Source organism: Bubalus bubalis, chromosome 4 (genome assembly GCF_019923935.1).
Source record: "Bubalus bubalis isolate 160015118507 breed Murrah chromosome 4, NDDB_SH_1, whole genome shotgun sequence".
NCBI lineage: Eukaryota > Metazoa > Chordata > Mammalia > Artiodactyla > Bovidae > Bubalus > Bubalus bubalis.
The window spans coordinates 73,306,735-73,327,039 of record NC_059160.1 but is presented as its reverse complement, the minus strand read 5'-3'; the positions used below and the strand labels follow the sequence as shown (position 1 = coordinate 73,327,039).

Sequence of the window (20,305 nt, the reverse complement as noted above, 5' to 3'; positions counted from 1 at the left end):
AAACATGTAAAATATCATGTATGAAACGAGTTGCCAGTCCAGGTTCAATGCACGATACTGGATGCTTGGGGCTAGTGCACTGGGACGACCCAGAGGGATGGTATGGGGAGGGAGGAGGGTTCAGGGTGGGGAACACATGTATACCTGTGGCGGATTCATTTTGATATTTGGCAAAACTAATACAATTTTGTAAAGTTTAAAAATAAAATAAAACAAAAGCATCAATTCTTCAGCACTCAGCTTTCTTTATGGTCCAACTCTCACATCCATACATGACTACTGGAAAAACCGTAGCTTTGACTAGATGGATCTTTGTAGGCAAAGTAATATCTCTTCTTTTTAATATGCTGTCTAGGTTGGTCATAGCTTTTCTTCCAAGGAGCAAAACCATCTGCAATGATTTTGACAGAAAATAAAGTCTGTCACTGTTTCCTTTGTTTCCCCATCTATTTGCCATGGAGTGATGGGACCAGATGCCATGATCTTAGTTTTTTGAATGTTGAGTTTTAAGCTCGCTTTTTCACTCTCCTCTTTTATTTTCATCAAGAGGTTCTTCAGTTCCTCTTTGCTTTCTGCATTAAGAGGGGTGTCATCTGTGTATCTGAGGTTATTGATATTTCCCTCAGCAATCTTTATTCCAGCTTGTGCTTCATCCAGCCCCACATTTCACACGATGTACTCTGCATATAAGTTAAATAAGCAGGGTGACAATATACAGCCTTCACATAGTCCTTTCCCAATTTGGAACCAGTCCATTTTTCTATGTGCAGTTCTAACTGTTTGTTGCTCCTTGACCTGCATACAGATTTCTCAGGAGGCAGGTGAGGTGGTCTGATATTCTCATTTCTTTAAGAATTTTGCAGAGTTTTTTGTGATCCATATAGTCAAAGGCTTTGGCATAGTCAATAAAGCGGAAGTAGATGTTTTTCTGGAACTCTCTTGTTTTTTCTGTGATCCAATGGGTTCTCCTTAAAATAATGAAATCCATCAGCAGAGAAAATATCTAGTGAACTTTCCCTAAGGGGAAAAATATGTGTATAGAATATCTCATGGGCTCTTTATGACCCCAGAGCTTGAAGAGTAGGCTTACAATCTCCTGTTGTTATTTAAGCAAGGATAAAAATGATGAATTTTAACATTGTTAATCATGCTTTCCACATTTATTTGGTGCCTTTTCTTCTCAAGAGTACAGAATATTATATTTTGACATTGATTTTCCAAATTTTCTGTGATAGGTCTGGCAACTCAAGACACATAAAGAAACAGAAGTTATATATAAGTTCTTTGCAAATTTGGAATAAGAAGCCACTTTCTCTGCATATCAGCCACTTTCTCTGCTGTGCTCTTTGCATGGGAAGTGGGCACAGGAAATCATACATATGTGTCTTCTTTCTTGATGATCCTTATGGCATCTTATTCTTAGACTAGCATCCAGTTAAGGTCTGAGCCTTGTTGTTAAGAACAAGCATATTCTAGGTTAGCAATTTGTATCTTCTTTGAGTAACCTACTTTTGGGAAAAAGATGTGTAACTTACATATATTTTTGAAAGTAATCATCTTTTTTAGGACAAATAATTATAAATATTGTAATATCAGGAGATTGCTGCTGATCTTTAATAACAGGAAATGTCAATATAATCATGGACTTCCCTGATGGCTCAGACAGTAAAGAATCTGCTTGCAATGTGGGAGACCCAGGTTCGATCCCTGGGTTAGGATGATCCCATGGAGAAGAGAATGGCTACCCACTCCAGTATTCCGACCTGGAGAATTCCGTGGACAGAGGAGCCTGGCTAGCTATAGTCCACAGGGTCACATAGAGTCAGACACGACTGAGCAAGTAACACTTTCAGTTTCACTTTTTTCAAATATAATCATAAACATAAGTAATGCATTACCAATCATTCATTCTTCTAAAATGTTTCAGCAAACTATGTACAGATAGCTCAAATATTAACGTGTTTATAATTACAGCTACTTATGAAATTCTACCACCACCACTAACCATTAGTGATAGATGATATTTTATAATAAAAATTCAGAGTGGTGAAGTTAGATGTAGGGTGGAAAATGTGATGTCAAGTGTTATTTAATAACAAAAAGCATTAGTATGGTAAATATGTATTAGAAAGTAGATGAAAGTGAAAGTCTGAAAGTTAGTCGCTCAGTTGTGTCAGCTTCTTTGCGACCCCATGGACTGTAACCTGCCAGGCTCCTCTGTCCTTGGAAGTCTCCAGGCAAGCATACTGGAGTGGGCTGCCATTTCCTCCTCCGGGGGATCTTCCTGACTTCAGGGTTTGTACCTGGATCTCCTGCATTGCAGACAGATTCTTTACCATCTGAGCCATAATCTCACATTTCATTCAATCATCCCACAACTATACTGTGGCTATTATATATGAGTTACTTTCCTGGATGCTGGTTTTGTGATGAATTAGAGACAAATTTTTCTGAATATTCATTTAGTGAGATGGTAAGACAAAAAGAAAATACAAAAATAAAGGCAAATATGCAATTATCTAGTTATCTCTAAAACGTATACCGTTTTTGTTAAGCTATGTGCTGCAGTTGAGCAGTGGTGACGCTTGTGTCTAACAATCAGAGTCACTCAAATGTGTATTCTGGTTTCATCTTCATCATTTAGTGATGTGTGACCATAAGCTAATTGCCCATTTCAAATTTCTGTTCTGTAATTTGGCAAATACAGTAGTCTCTCCTTCTAGGTTTATTTTTGATAAGGAAATAAAGTGAAATAAGTAATGTCAGACTCAGAGCATGGTACCTGGCACGTATCAAATATCCACAGCATGCTCACTGTTTACTTTGGTATTGTCATTACAGAAAAGCCACAGGCTATTTATAGGAAAAAGCTGAGTATAACATATATAAATTATTCTGCACACTCAAAATAAGCATTCTATATGCAGAAAAAGATTAATGTTAATATGGCTTATCTTAATGTTAACCAAGACCCTTCCAGATAAATGATATCAGAAGACAAACGATATTATGTGCCTCATTTTCATCAAATTTAGGTCATTAATGCTGGTGATTAAGATGAACATGTTTTGTCTGAAGAAAGCTTTCTTTCCTTTTCCCCGCCATCTTAATGAGATGTAATTGACATATAAAATTATAAGATACTTAAAGTGTACGTGAAAGAAAGTTCCTGTACGTCTATTGTGAAAGTATTCTTCCAGTCAAGTTAATTAACAAGTCTATCACCATCTGTGTGTGTGCTGGAAACATTTAAGTTCTATCTCAGTAAATTTCAGTTATACAATACAGTGTTATCAATTATAGTCACCATGTTTTACATTTGATCCTTATTAAGAAAGCTTTTACTTAATCCAGTTAATTCACCAACCCTTTTTGATCTGACTGGTAAAATGTTTTGGATAATGTTAAAGATTACTGGATTTTGGATGTTAACCTGCATTAAGAAAGGAAGGAAGGGAGGGAGGCAAGGAAGGAAGGAAGAAAGGGAGGAGGGAGGGAAGAACGTTTGTAGCTATCACCTTAGTTTTATGTATGCTGGGATACTGTAAGCTAGTGTTGTAGTGTTTTGTTTAGTTCTTGAAATTAAATGCTGTTGTGTTATTTCTGGAAATTTCTGTCCTTGGCTTGCCTAGTGACTTAGGGCAGACTATTGAAGTCCTGCATGTTTCTTGTCTGTATGTTGTAAACTTGACAAAACAAAAATTGTAGAAGAGGCTACTGCTTCCCTAAACCCATCCTTCCCATCTTCTTTAATAGCAGATCTCCCCACTGTCATCTGTTTGTTTGTCTTTAACCTGGGTGCATTTCTTTAAAGCTACCTGTGAATCTAAGCTCCAGTTAATATGTTCAGTTCAGTTCAGTTGCTCAGTCATGTCCTACTCTTTGCGACCCCATGGACTGCAGCACGCCAGGCTTCCCAGTCCATCACCAACTCCCAGAGCTTTCTCAAACTCATGCCCGAGTCAGCAATGCCATCCAACCATCTCATCCTCTGTCGTCCCCTTCTCCTCCTGGCTTCAAACTTTCCCAGCATCAGGGTCTTTTCCAATGAGTCAGTTCTTCGAATCAGGTGGCCAAAGTATTGGAGCTGAAGCTTTCAGCATCAGTCCTTCCAATGAATATTCAGCACCAATTTCCTTTAGTTTGGACTGGTTTGGTATCCTTGCAGTTCAGGGGACTCTCAAGAGTTCAAAAGTATCTCCAGCACCACAGCACCACAGTTCAAAAGCATCAATTCTTCCGCACTCAGCTTTCTGAGCAACTCTCACAACCATACGTGACTACTGGAAAAACCATAACTTTGACTGTACGGAACTTTGCCAGCAAAAAATGTCTCTGCTTTTTAATATGCTGTCTAGGATGGTAATAACTTTTCTTCCAAGGAACAAACATCTTTTAATTTAATGGCTGCAGTCACCATCAGCAGTGATTTTGGAGCCCAAGAAAATAAAGTCTGTCACTGTTGCCATTGTTTCCCCATCTATTTGCCGTGAAATGATGGGACTGGATGCCTTGATCTTCGTTTTTTGACATAATATGACATAAGCTAAAATGCCAGTTAATATGACATAAGCTAAAATGTAGCATGACATGTCTTGGAAGAGCCCTGCAAAGAAACGGTATTATCTTCTCTATCTCTTCCTCTCTTCTGCTTCCTTACTATGAATGCAATGGCTGGAGAGCAGGAAGCCATTTTAGAGCTGAAAGGAAGATTTATGTGCTGAGAATTCTGGGGCATAATGAAAAAGACCCTGGGCCTGGAGCACTGTGATGAGACAATCTAGCCCTGCATTTACTGGCTCTGAACTTTTTTTGTAAGACAGAAGAAATCCTGCTGTGTTCACGCCACCATTAATTTAGATTATCTGTCCCTCATAACCAAACTTAATCCTAGAAACTAAAAGTGACATGGAGAAATTTTTATATATTGTAGAATATGAGCTGTATTAAAACCTGAATTCTCTTCCTCCATTTCATTTTTGTAACAAGTCGGCCCTCAAGGTGGATCTTTTGTCTTGGCAGTATGTCTCTTGTGGTGTTTTCGTGTTACAGGTTCCAAGACTCCTCTACAAAGTCCTAACATCTGTAAGTATTAGTCAGCCTGTTTACATGTGTGGACAAGAGCATCTCTGTTCGTTTAAACAGCACTGCTTAAAAAGTTAACATTTTTCTTGGCCTTCTGTTTATATAGAATTTCCCCGGGGCTTCTTTGAGTATATCAGCAGCTCCTCAGAGTTTATATACACATCTCTATACCCTTTTCTCTGGTTCAGTTTCTATATCTGATCTTATAGATCCTCACAAGATAACCATTCTTAATTTCCCTGGTCTTTCTATTATTTTTCTACCTTCTTTCAATAGTCTAATATGTTTAAAGAGTGGAGAATTTGTAGAAGTAGTTTTGGAAACAGATTTTTTTAAAGATTCTATTTCTGTGTTTTCCTCATGTATACCAGTTAGGTTTTTCTCCACTAACACAGCATATTAGACAATCCCAACATTTCAGTGCCTACAACAATCTCCATTTATATTTCCATCTCCTGAATCTATGGTGTGGTGGGGAGCTCTACTTCTGATGCAGATTGGGTCAGATCTGCTTCATGTGGCTCTCATTCTGCAACTGGCAGCTACCCGGGTCATATTCTTCCACTGCGGGAAAGAGCAAGAGCATTGAGCCTCTTAGGGACTCATCTCTGAACTGTCATCCTATGACTTCTGACATATTCCACTGGGCAAAGTCAGTGAGGCTGGGGTGTCTATCCCGCCTCCTCCACTGAGATGCATTGCAGTTAGCAATGAAGGTTTAGATCTATAATCCTATTACGGAAAACTGAAAATTTGAGGCAATACTTTATTGTACCATTGTGAGTGAATGTATGCTTTCCCTTGATACCCCCCCCCACACACACACATACACACACACACACACACACACACACACAAGCACAGAAACATCTAATTCTGACTTTAAACTCTAGATGGAGTAATATTCCATTGTATATACGTACCACATCTTCTCTATCCATTCATCTATCCTTGGACATTTAGGTTGCTTCCATGTCCTGGGGATTGTAACTACTGCTTGACATATATACACTGCCATGTGTGAAATAAATAGCTAGTGGGAAGCAGTTATATAGCACAGGGAGCTTAGCTCGGTGCTCTTTGATGACCTAGAGGGGTGGGATGGTTGTGGGAGGCTCAAGAGGGAGGGGATATATGTACACATATAGCTGATTCACTTGGTTGTACAGCAGAAACTAACACAACTTTATAAAGAAATCATACTCCAATTCAAAAAAGAGATCTAGAAGGAAAGAAATCCAAAAAGGAATATATGTACTTTGGAAGGTATGAGCTGTATTTTAGAGAACTCTTTATTTTTATAGTCTTTAGGGAGAGAGATTTTACATTTTATATTTAGTAATAAATCATAAGTTAGTATTAAAATATAAATGAGTTGGTCAGTCAACCAAACTACATATGGTATATTTTTAACCGATTCTAAAGGCCAAGGCTATCAGCCAGTATCCTGAAGGGCATGTTGGGTCGCTTGAGGAAATTTGCTTTTGCTTCTGATAACTGGTGTCACTTCATTTTAGAATCCAGCTGATTTTATTTAATGGACAAAATGAAGCTAGTGGCTAACTTTACTGCCTCAGATTCTTCCAGCTCAGTGATGCTTTGAGAACTGTGCTAAAAATACTCTGCTTAACAGAGTATAGTTTCTCTATATGATTGCAATATACTTTGGTGCCTCTGTGGACATAAAATATTATAGCTCCATGATAGTCTGCTTCATTGGTTGTTAGAGGTCAGGCCAATTATAAATAGGTGCTTAAGCTTTTAAAAATTTTATCGTTCATGCCCCCAGATCATAGTTTGAAAAATAGAAACACCAATCATGATGATATGTTGGATACTACAGATTTATACTTGTGAAGCTGAGGAATATGCACAAAAATAGCTCGATATACTTAGTTGGTTTCTAACAATTATAGTATCGCTCAATATAGTTAGTTGGTTTCTAAAAATTATAGTGGTTCGGTGTAGTTAGTTGGTTTCTAACAGTTTTGGCATCATTCGCCAGGAGAGGAGAGAGCTTTACTGCTCTGTGCATGTCCTTGGGTACCCTCACATTTTCTGGCTCCCTGGCAGTTGGGTAGGGCTGGTTACTGGATCCAGACAGTGATCTGGGAGTAGGTAATCGTTGTGATGTGCTGGGCGATGCTAAGAACCAACGTGCCACCCTCTTGCTCATTTTCTCCTGTTGTATTGACTTGAAAGCCACATGTGGAGATGGTTCATACCACAAGATTGAAGCAGCCTGGGTCATGGGCTGACCGTGGGGAGTACAGGCACTTCGGGTGCTCACTCAAGCTGCTCTAGGACTGGCAGACAAGGAATAATGGATGTTGGATTACAGCTTGCATTCTTTCCGGCGTTTAAGGCCATTATTTCCATTTTACAGATAAAGTGGCTGAAGTTCATAAAGTCAATATATTTTGCCAACCCACTGAGTGATAATCTGACATTTTCTACAGTATGGTGGTAATAGTTATCCCAACTACTGACTTGTATCTGTAATAGCTTGATCTTTATTCATTTGTAGAAATTTATTGGACCTGCCAGCTTAGAAAATGATAAAACTGTGTGAGAAAATTTAGTCATAAATATTAAGTTAGCTTTAGTTTTTGTTTTTCTTATGGAAAATGTTGATCATTTTTCTGTATATTTTGGGGTGCTGTGTGCTCCCCCATTATCACCCTCACCACTTGCACACACAACACCCACACACAGACATCTCTGTCTATGGATGGTTAGTGATTCACAGTATCTAGGAGATGCAGAGGTGGTGCAAAATGGGAACAAGGAGATCTGGTCCTAATGATGCCAGTTATTCACTCTGTGATCTTAGAAAAACACCATTTGTGAGCCTAAGTTTTCTCCTCCTTAAAAGAAGGGGTTTAATTAGATGAGCATTTTGTTTTTTTTTCAAACTGAGTCCCAAAAAAGTAATGAGTTATACATCTACAGAAGATATCTACTAGCATTTTTAAAGGACTATTTTTTAGAGGAGTTTTAGGTTCACAGCAACATTAAGAGAAAGGTACAGAAGAGTTCTCATATTCTCTCTTCCCCCACACATCCATAGCCTCCCCCATTACCAGCAGCGCCCTCTAGAGTGGAGCATTTGTTAAAACTGATGAACCCACACTGACCACATCATAATCATCCAAAGTCCATAGTTTACTTTAGGGTTCACTCTTAGTTGTATCCGTTTTATGGGTTTGGACATATGTGTAATTCCATGTATTCATTATTATAATACCCTGTAGAGTACTTTCACAGCCCTAAAATCCTCTGTGCTCCTCTTCATTCCTCCTGCACACAACCCCTAACAACTTTTTACTGTTTTAGCTAAATATCTCCATAGTTCTTCTAGGATGTTATAGTTGTAATCATGTAGTAGGCAGCCTTTTCAGGCTGGCTTTATCACTTAGCAATATGCATTTAAGGTTCCTCCATGTCTCTTCATGGCTTGATAGCACATTTCTTTTTCGTTTGTTTGAATGGACCACAGTTTATCCATTTACCTACAGAAGACATCTTATTTGCTTCCACGTTTTGGCAGTTATGAATAAAGCTGCTCTAACATCTGAGTGCAGATTTTTATGTGCCCGTAAGTTTTCAACTCCTTTGGGTAAATACCAAGGATTGCTGGATCCAGCTAAATTACTAGATGTATAGGGAGAGTTTCCCTGGTGGCTCAGATGGTAAAGAATCTCCCTGCAATGCAGGAGATGCAGGTTCAATCCCTGGATCAGGAATATCCCCTGGAGAAGGGAATAGCAAAGCACTCCAATATTCTTCCCTGGACAATTCCATGGACAAAGGAGTCAGGTGGGCTAGTCCATGGAGTCACAAAGTCACACAAATATACAGTCATGGTTTGAATAGATGATCTCTTACATCTTTTCCATCTCTAACATTCCTTGATTCTGTGAATTTTTACACACATACATATGCACATACACAATTTAGTAGTTTTAAAAGATATTCGTAATATACTAAGTGAAAAAATTTTCCTTCTGTAAAAGCAGTACATATACATTTTGTGTGAGTGTGTGTGTACGTATAGTACAAATATATGTATATGTATAATAGAAAAAAAACAGTCAATCCTAAAGGAAATCGGTTGTGAATATTCATTAGAAGGACTGAAGCTGAAGCTCCAATACTTTGGCCACCTGATGCAAAGAACTGATGCTGGCAAAAATTGAAGGCAGGTGGAGAGGATAACAGAGGATGAGATGGTTGGATGGCATCACTGGTCAATGGATATGAGTTTGAGCAAACTCTGGGAGTTGGTGATGGACAGGGAAGCCTGACATGCTGCAGTCCATGGGGTCGCAAGGAGGCGGACACAACTGAGTGAATGAACTGAACTGATAATAGAGAAAAAACTGCAAAGTTAATACCAAGATTAGCTCCAGCTGATATTTTAAAACTTATTAGTTTCTTTGCCTTTACATTATATAATACTCATGTATTACTTCTTTTTTAAATGTACTTCTAAAAGATTTTCTTGTTCTGAAAGGAATCCCTAATTGGTTAACTTCCATTCAGTGATAAAGCAGAGAGAAATAGGTGCATGGTATGGGGAAGTGTGGGGCTTCCCCAGTGGCTCAGCGGTAAGGAATCTGCCTGTATTGCAGGAGTTGCGGGAGATGCAGGGTCAATCCATGGGTTGGAGAGATCCCCTGCAGAAGAAAATGGCAACCCATTCCAGTATTCTTGCCTGGAGAATCCATGGACAGAGGAACCTGGCGGGCTATACCCCATAGGATCACAAAGAGTTGGACACGACTGAAGCGACTGAGCCCACACACACGTATGGGGAAGAGTGACTTGCAGTCAGGAGCTGGATATGCCTGCTGTCCTCCCAGTGGCTGACACAGGGTCATGGAAGGACTCTGCTTTGACATGGTCCCTTCCACTTCTAGAGGCCAAGATTCTCTGAACTCCCCAGAATTTTTGGGGGGAGCAGCAAATGGTGATGTGGGAAACCCAGAGTGGCAGTAGCTTTACTTATCTGTTGCTAATGGGCATTGGAAGAGGAAATCACTTCTAAAGGAAAAGTTCTAAGGTACAGAGCACCACATGGTCACCAGCCTCAGACAGTGAAGCTACTGTTAGTCTTGTCTCCATTTTGGACATCAGATGACCAAAGCCCCCTGAATGAGTGATTGAGAGATCAGTTTTAAGGTAAACAGCTGAAGGCCACCAGCTAACTTTTCACTGAAATGTTTTCTGCTTAACTGACAAGCATGATGTAGGACAAGGAAGAAAGAAGGAGCTGAGATGCAGCAAATTTCTCTGTGCCTCTGTTGCCTGAAACACTCAGTATAACATCAGTGCAGCTCAGCACCTGTGAGCTGCCTGCCCAGGAGCTGACTGAGGAAAGGTCACCCTAGTGTTCTCTTCCCCTGGGTATCAGGGTATCCCCTGGGCACAATGTGCTCCTACTTTGATGAAACCATCATGGGGGCAGTTTGCTAAAAAGTGCTGATTTGTGTTAAGAGAGGACTGCCAGCACCCTCCCTATTCAGATGTATCCGAAACTCTCACTGTGGGAGATCCAGAAGCTTTCCAAAAAGTGATTTCCAACCTAGCAGAGCTCTGCACAGCCGTCTTCTCTCACTACTCAAGTGTGAATTCCCAGAGCCTCCTGAAAGTAACTGTGCACTAGCTCGACTCCCAGACTGATTTTGGACTGGAGGAGTGTCACAGTGTTCGATGCTCTCCTGCCCCTATCATTTCTACAAAGCACCACTTCCCTGTTTCATCTTGTTTCTGTTTCCTAACCCATCTTCTCCCTGCCACATCACAGCTTAATCTATGGCCCACTGACCTCAGAAAATAAATGCTCACTTTGTGGAACCACTGTATTTTATTCATCAGATGTGTGTTTGCAAAATGACCCCCAAAGTGGATAGCTGTGCTCAATTCCTAGTGCTGAAGCTGCCCCAGAAAATTGCTCATTCTCTGTTTCTTCTTTTTCTTGGTATAAAAGATCTCTGATTGTTTTGCCCATAGATCCATTGCTATTGTGTGACTTTTTAGAGCCTCAGAAAACCCTCCATGGTAAAGAGGGTGTGTGTACAGAACTCTTGTGTGCATTCTCAAACCAGAAAAAAAGTGAGAAACTCTTATTTGGTGGGGGATTCCCATGTGTGAAAATTTAATTGATTATGTTCTTTCATTTGTTTGTTTTCCAAAAGCTGTGCTGCCCTAGGACCTGTGGCTCCCCAGACTTGATTGAGGGTCAATTTGCCTAAGGACAGTTCAGTTCAGTTCAGTCTCTCAGTCGTGCCAACTCTTTGCGACCCCATGAATCACAGCACGCCAGGCCTCCCTGTCCATCACCAACTCCCAGAGTTCACTCAGACTCATGTCCATCGAGTCAGTGATGCCATCCAGCCATCTCATCCTCTGTCGTCCCCTTCTCCTCCTGCCCCCAATCCCTCCCAGCATCAGAGTCTTTTCCAATGAGTCAACTCTTCGCATGAGGTAGCCAAAGTACTGGAGTTTCAGCTTTAGCATCATTCCTTCCAAAGAACACCCAAATGGATCTTAAAGATATAGGGTTTTCTGTTTTGTTTTTCCTTATTGATTCAATGAAAGTACTTCAAAACAATGAAATGTCAAAGATAGTATTGGCAAAAAAACAAAAATTATTGTGGGAACAGGCAGACAAAATGGAAATACTATTGTACTTGTCTTCAAGTGACATGACGGATTAGAACTCCAGTTCTTCCCATTTTAGCTGTTTGACCTGAGTCCTATCATTTACCTTTCCACCTGTAAAATGAGAGATTTTGATCCTATATTATAATTTATCATTAGTAAAGAGTATTAAAATTGAAATGATTAATTACTTCTGTATTATATCTTTGTGTTAGGGGCCGGCGTGAGGCACTCTGCCCATGGCAAAGGTCATGAGGAAGGAGGCTTGACATACGCAAAGGCGGGATCGAGCCTCAGGAGTCCCCCTGGAAATTCTCGAGCATCTACCCCCATAACCAGAGCCTGCCTACTTTACTACTTTGTGCTCTCCCCTACACCTCTGACTTTATGGGGGGCTGTCCCCCACCACCTCTTTCGGAGAAGGAGTTAACTTAGAGCTCCAGTTAATAATAATTCCTGGGTGTGATAGGAGTGTTTCAACCTACAAACTCCTCTGAAGGTTCTCTAGCCTGCCTGACAGGCTTGTCCAGCCACATGTGATTGCTCACAGCCTCCCAACCGTGAGAGGCACGAGATGCTTTAAACCTTCTAAAAACAGGTTCTTTAGAGAAGTTAGAAAACTATTAGTATAAGTATAGTGGGCTGATTAGAAATTGTATTGGTGAAGAGTTTTTCATTTGTTGAGCCAATGTTTACTGCTAAGTCTCCACATCCCCTGCCCTTATACACATTAATGAATATAGAGAAGAAATAAGTATTAACCTTTGATATTAATCATGTTAGACCTTAGGCTAAGCAAATTCTTTCCTTAATTAAAACCCACTACACCCTCACCCTATAGGAATGTAACTTTATTTGGGTGGCGTCTGTTTTAAGAATAATCACCCCTGGAGAAATAAGTGTCCTGGTTGACTGACCGCTGTCACAAGGAGAGGGTCATAAATTGTCAGCAGGCCCCCTGGCCAGAAGATGATGTAACACCCCTAAGACCTCTGTATACATTTGTATGAAGCACCTGACTTTAATAAAAGTCAGGACTGCTGACCCCACGTGACTTTTGTATAACATCTCAGTGTATAAAAACAGACTCAGGAAAATAAAGAATTGGGATCAGTTCCTCGAAAGACTGGTCTCCCCATGTCTCTCTCTCTCTCTCAAATTCTGGCTGAGTCTCCATCTGGAGCGCAGAACCCACCATGCTTACTAATTACGCCTGGGCTTCTAAGATCCTACCGGGGAGGCCTTAGTGTCTCCTCTCCTTTGGGAGAATGGAAGGACGCCTGCGGCCTACGTAAGTGGTGCAAGCTTCTTGTCTTGAAGTTTTATTGGTCTCCCGCGTAAACCAAGCTACTCAGCCTCTTCACTGAATTTTCCTACTGAGCTATCCTCATTCTATTACTCTCTATATCTTTGAAGAATATTTAAATTAGGTCGCCAACGCCATCCCCGCTTCGAATACCCTGGATCAGCCGGGGCTGGACCCCGGCATCTTTGTATTGAATTTCCTTTTCTAGAAACTAGAAGGATAGAGATTTATGGTAGAAACCATATAAATCACTACCTATTTTGAAAAAATGAGAGAATTCAGCACCTTGCAGTGCCTGAAAGTTCATCTTAATTAGTTAATGTGCTATTTTCTAATGTGAGAATAGGTAAAATAACTTTAATTTTCTGTATATGTCCTACAGATCCATAGCTAGATTATGATTTCAATTATGCTCCTAATTTACTGTGTGATATTGGACAAGACATTTTATGTATCCCTAGGTGTGTGTCCTTATGAAGAAATGAACAAACTGAATTAGAGTGACCTGCAAATTTCCTCCTGCTTTACCTTTTATTTATCTATAAATTGCACCTAAGTCTGAACCTCCCAGTTCTTTAATTTTAACATCTCTGCCTCTAGGAATTTTCAGAGTCTTCATTTTTACATAAATCCAGAGGTTTCTTCAAAACCCAAAACTTCATGGCAAAGTGTCAGTGTGATTTAACTTGTGTGAAACTCAGTTACTCAAGTTTGCAGAAGTTTCTTTTCTTTAGTACTGGTTTCTCTTTATGCCTTTGGGAAAATGGTTCAGTAGAAAAAGGTGGATTATGGTACATTTTGAGTCCTCCCTTGAAACAATCATGTTTACTTAGATTGAATTGTGGGGATGTCTCAGGACTTTGCAATAAGTTCCTATTAGTGAAATCATAGAATTATAAAAATTAGTTGGTTCTTAGAATGCATATGTTTCATGCTCAAATAGTATCCATCATTCATCAACATCCAGTCTGTTGGGACACCTTTTGGGTGAGAAGGCGGAGGCACATCTTCCCAACAGAATTCATTCCCCTTTTGGGTGAATCCAATGTCAAGAACCAAAGCCTTGTGCTTACTCCTTGGAAGAAAAGTTATGACCAACCTAGACAGCATATTAAAAAGCAGAGACATTACTTTGCCAACAAAGGTCCGTCTAGTCAAAGCTATGGTTTTTCCAATAGTCATGTATGGATGTGAGAGTTGGACTATAAAGAAAACTGAGAGCTGAAGAATTGATGCTTTTGAACTGTGGGGTTGGAGGAGACTCTTGAGAGTCCCTTGGACAGCAAGGAGATCCAACTAGTCCATCCTAAAGGAAATCAGTCCAGAATATTCATTGGAAGGACTGATGCTGAAGCTGAAACTCCAATACTTTGGCCACCTGATATGAAGAACTGACTTATTGGAAAAGACCCTGATGCTGGGAAAGATTGAAGGCAGGAGGAGAAGGGGACAACGGAGGATGAGATGGTTGGATGGCATCACCGACTCAATGGACATGAGTTTGAGTAAACTCTGGGAGTTGGTGATGGACAGGGAGGCCTGGCTTGCTGCAGTCTATGAGGTCACAAAGAGTCGGACATTACTGAGTGACTGAACAACAACAAATGTCTAGAAATTTCCTTTTTACATTGTGTAAAAATCTTTCTCCATCTAATTTCACCCAGCTCCTATTGTTACTGCTACTGTTTTTGTTGTTATTATCATTGTCTTCTAGAGCAAAACAAAGTAATACTCATGTTTCTTAAATATTATAGCCTTCAATTTGGGGAACAGGCTAATGATTGCCTTCCTGTTATATTTAGCCCTCCAAGTGTTTTATTTTATGCTGCTAGGACCATATATCCCATTCAGGATAGTCTCAATTTATGCTATTTTCTTAGCATAAACATTAATGGCATTTCTTTTCAATCTCAAAAATTTCCTAATAAAGCAATAAAGTATATAGTCACTCCATGTCTCTGTAATACTGTCTACCAAATTTATTCTGCAGGCTTCTAGATCTCCAGAGTTCTGTATGAGGAAAGAGGAAAAAATATTTAGGAATCATTTGCATATGCCATCACCCTTTCTATAGATTCACAAAGAACATTGATGAGAATTTCTGGAGGAAGGAGATCTGTTTTATTTTGTTTATCTAACTGTTTTTCAAACTTTAAAAATCATCATGGAAATACCTATTGCTCCAAGAAAACAACTTAAAATTTTCTCCTTTAGAACAAGAGCTTAGGTGAATCTTGAATTTTAATTCCAATTATTTTAAGATTCTTTTCCAAATTCTTAGACAATTTTCCCCAGAATATTAGCCACACTAGCTCTTTGTTTTCTATCTGTAGAAGGAGGGAATTACAGTGGGCTCTGCAGCTCAACAAGTTAGAGAAACCTTGGCAACCATCAGAGAAGGACCTCCCTCATTGCATTTCTCCAGTGTTGGTGACTCTTGGTAACCCAGCATCAGTGGGACATTGGGATGGTGGCCATCCTTTGACATTAATGAAGAGCATCACTATAGCCGGGCGGATTAACCATTGTGTGAATGGTAACTGGAAACTAGTCAGGGGATTTGAAGAAAATTGAAGAGCAGTTACCCAACTTTGATGTCAGAGGCAGAGCTCCACGGAAACCATGTTGTTATGGCCCCATCAGCACTGATTCCATCAGTGCTGTTATCTCCAGGAGCGCTTCTTCCCCAGGACACAGGGTACCACCTTCTAGTCGTCTCCTAGAATACAGAACCATGGATTTGTTATTGTCTAGTCCAAGAATAACTGTTAACCAAAACAAAGGTGGGAAATAGACATCTAAGACGTCTTATTTGGTTTTAAAATCAATACCTTTTAAAGTCCACTAATTTAATTTTGTCAATTGGGTACATTGGATTTAAGTGCAATATCATTTATAATTAAAGAAAAGACCAACACAATTACTGTTGAGTATGCATCACCCTTACAAGGCAGAGGCAGCCATAGAGCGTCAATTTTAAAATGATGTGCTGAAGATTACATTTTTAATTGTCTTTCAACTGCACTGACATAAATCACTCTGGCAATACATTTCTTGGATTTGCATAATGACAGAGTACGGCAAGATTAGTTATCATTTTTAGCTACTGGTTTTTCTGGCATGGTGCTTGTCATCACATCTGTGTGTATTCCCTTTCCAAGGCCAGAGTGACAGTATATGCATACATTTTATGAACCAAAGAAATGAACACATCCCTGGGTCATATAGCCCATTGTATTAGTAAACAACTAAACAATATTTAGAGGTTTAAAAGGACCATTTTGCAAAGACGTCTTGGAGTGTTTTCTGTAAAATTGACACACAGGGTTTTGCTTGTACAGTTGGCTTGTGCATGCTGCCCTCTGCCTACAAAAATTCAAGAAAAATAAAATTCTGCCCTAAATTGTCTAGAAAGAACAGGCTGTTCCAAGTACATGTGTTCTGTAACTTGCTGGACTTGTATTTATAGGGTAACAAAGACCATTTCAGATGTAAGGATAAGTTCTGTTTCTATAAAGCTCCCTGTGACTAAGGATTTTGGAACTTGGAACGTATTCTGATTCTGTCTTAAAAACAGAGCTATATAAATAGTAAATGGGCTCTCAGGAAGTTTATTGATTTCTTGCTTAGGCTGTGTGTTTGGCTATGAGAAGGGTTAGGAGGAAAGACTGTTAAAATAGCTGAAATAGAATACCTCAGACAAGCCTGCGTTTCCTTCCCTGAGCTGGGACTGTAGAGTTTATGAGGCTGTCACCTTTCTTCCACTTCTAAGTGCCCCACCTCATCCCCAGCATCCCTCCCAGTCAAACTCCCAGGATTGCAGTCATGAAGAGTGGGGCAGGCATGTTTAGCCTCCCAGATCTTACCTGTCTGGGATCCAAATGTCTGTGTTCATCATATATGCATCCACTTAGAGGTGAGCCTTCTCAAAGATGTGATCCTGAAACTGATTTTCCACCTCGTAGGTTATGGGAGTCCCCCAGAGCTTGTATAAACCTGCAGATTCCCGAGCTTCTTTCGGAGCCCGATTTCCAAGATCAGAAGTGACCTGGGCATCTCTATGTCTCCAGGAGCCTGTATTAAACATCCAGGTCACAAAACCAGTAATCAAAACATCTAAGTCGCTTCCCTGCTGATCAAATCAGTTAAACTCAACAAAGGGAAAAAAAATACAAATTAAATAAACTCACATAAGCTGGGGGTAAAAATAATTAAGTCTATTTGATATTTTTAATTCTTCTCAAAGTAGTTTCACTTCATCATATCAGAACTTTATAGCAGAAGGGAAAAAAAGGAGATTATCATCATTTTTTAGATAAGGAAACTTGCCTTGTATATCAGCAATAGCAAATCTTTCTTACCACAAAATAAAAATAAATCCTTCTCAAAATCATCATCAATGATAGGAATTATAGATGAGAGAGTGGGATCTTCAGACCAGCTGAACAATGTACCTTTTGGTCTCAGGGATACCCAGAGACTGACTGGGCCTATTGAGTGTTCTTCTGTGGGAAAAGCCTGTTAAGTCATTCCAAATGGTCAGTTTCTTCCCTTCTGAAGCCTCTAAGATCTACAGTGTCTTCATCAAAGCTCCCACAGCGGAATCAGTGAGGACAGGCAAGAAGAGAGATGATTAGAGATGAGTAAATTAAGCTCTTTATAACTCTGCCTGTATTCCCACTTACTACATGTTTTCGTGTTTTCATAGTTTCTGGCACAACTGTGAGCAGGACCAGTTTTAGGTATGGGTGAAGTAAACTGCTGTTCATTTATTCAACCTGTGTTTACCGGTTTTCTTCCTTATGCCAGGCACTGCTCTTGACATAAGGGCAACAAAGATGAAAAGAAATACTCATAGCCATAAGGTGTTTAATCTAGAGGAGAGAAAGACACAAAAGCAAAAACTACAGTCATAAGATTGCTGTGGTAGAATTATACTGAAGCTTAGATCTGATGGACAAAATAGGAGTTTGTCAGTCCAATGAGCGAGAAGGTTCTAGAGACAGGGATCATGTGCTCTGCTAAGGAGGAGTGATACCAAGTGACAAGTTCCAGAAAGTGCAAGTATAATGAGTGCTGTCTGAGGGACCAGAGGCAGGTATAAATTTTGCCTGGGAGGCAGATCATAAAAGATTCTGTGTACCTTGCTGAAGAGTTCAGATTTTCATACCCTTGTCAATTGAAAAGAACTGAAGACTTTTTAGCTGGGAAATTAGAAAGATCAGTGGCCATAGCTGAGGAGGGAGGAGCTAGAGACAGGAAGGCCTGCACTGGAGCAACAGAAGTAGGCATAGGAAAGAGCTGGGAGTTAGGTGAGATATTTATGGATTGTGAAATATGGAACTTTAGTTTAACTGATGGGTGAGGTTGGTGGTATGCATGGATGGATGAATGGTAAGGGAAGAATCTAGGCTCACTCTCTGTTTTCTTACTTAATCATCTGGAAGATTGATAACACTGTTTACCAAGTGAATATAGAAGAAGAAACACTTGAAGAAGTCATATAAATAATTGCTCATCAAATAAAACTTGATGTACAATTTTCTCATAGTATACTGAATAAGATAATGCTCATTGTAAACCATGCATAAAAAATGCAGTGACTGTTTAATAATTACCATAACTATAAAAGAAGTAAACACTTTATGCTCATCTCCTTTGAAGACGTTATTTGGTACAATTACGAACAAATTAAGATTCTGTGATATATTTAGGTTAGAGTCTGACATAAATTTTATAGTAACAGAATAAAAAAAGGAAAGGTTTGAAGGACACATGTGGTAGTCAGATTGATAATTAAGCCAGTTGATATTCTTTACTGATTTCTCTGCTTATGTGTTTCCCTTAATTCTTCTAGCCTCTTGTGCTCATAGTATTTCAGAGAGTCAAATTATCATTTTAAATAAATATAGTGTGAATAGAAAATGTTTACTTCAAGCACTTCACATCCTAAAAACACAAATCCTTGAGTTACTAATTTTCTTTTGTAAACAAGTCATCATTAGATTTAAATCAGACCAAACTGATCCATTGGGTAGATTTAGAGAAAGAAACAAAGATATATTTTCACATTGGTTTAGAATACTGAGTCCTGAACTTAGAAATTACAACTGAAGACATCTTGTAAGGAATTCTAAAATAACAATACAATTCTAGGTCTTGTCAAAACAGCCCTATAGTTGGGGGAATTTGACTGTCTAGGGTCACTGAGCTGGCAACAGGATGAATTTCAGTGAATTTTTTAATGCCTGACAGTCTCTGATGAAGGACATTCCCAGACATATCTATCAGGGAGCTTTTTCAGTTGTTCCATTTTATAATTCAGTAAGTGTTCTCTGACTATCCATTGCATACAGTTTCTGTGCTAGGTCCTGAGAAGAAGAGATGAATGGGACTTAGTTTTGTTGACAGAGCCTGTGGTCCATTAAAGGAAGCAGAGGAGTAGAATAATAAATTACACATCAGCATGGTCAGCTTGTAATTGATAGAATGGTTTCAAAGTAAACAAAGAGTCAGAAAGAGAAGAAATTAACACTAATTAATTCTCGGGGGACAGGAACAATCAGGAAAGATTCCTGGAGGAGGTACCCTTGGAGTGAAACAATGAAGAGTGAGTTAAGTTGCTCGCTCAGTCGTGTCCGACTCTTTGCAACCCTGTGGACTGTAGCCCACCAGGCTCCTCTGTCCATGGAGTTCTCCAGGCAAGAATACTGGAGTGGGTTGCCATTTCTTTCTCCAGGGGACCTTCCCGACCCAGGGATCGAACACAGGTCTCCCACATTGCAGGCAGAAGCTTTAACCTCTGAGCCAAAGAAGAGTGAGTAGGAAGGTGCTAAAAGTGGTAGATATTTTGGACAAGCCCTGCAGCACAGGGGCAGGGGAGGGGCGGTTTGGGCAATGGCACTGAGTGGGGAGTTCAGGAGACAAGCTTGCTAACTTCTGATTCCATTGTTCTGAGAAAGAACCCAAGAATCTGCATTTTTGACAAGTACCCCAGGTGATTCTTAGGCAGACTATAGTCTACCTCAGTGCATCCTTAGATTTTAAATTACTTGAGCCTCGATCGCCATACTTATCACTGAATCCATAGTACCTAACACTATCTGACACAGAGTAGGTGATCAACAAATGTATCTTGAGGAACAAGACCAGTTGCTAAACATTTGATCATAAGAAATAATTCCTACTCAGTTTTTTAGCTACTTTCTGTTTTGACTGTGAGTAGGTGAGTAGTGACTACTGTCTCAT

At 39.7% G+C, this 20,305-nt stretch overlaps 1 long non-coding RNA gene across 1 annotated transcript; it reads right to left on the bottom strand.

Moving 5' to 3' along the window:
- Positions 1–15,613: 15,613 nt before the first annotated feature.
- Positions 15,614–17,626, bottom strand: LOC123333270. Its single transcript, XR_006550528.1, has 3 exons — positions 17,419–17,626; positions 16,924–17,131; positions 15,614–15,776 (listed from the first exon to the last, which is right to left on the bottom strand). It is a non-coding gene; the product is annotated as an uncharacterized LOC123333270 (long non-coding RNA).
- Positions 17,627–20,305: the final 2,679 nt, after the last annotated feature.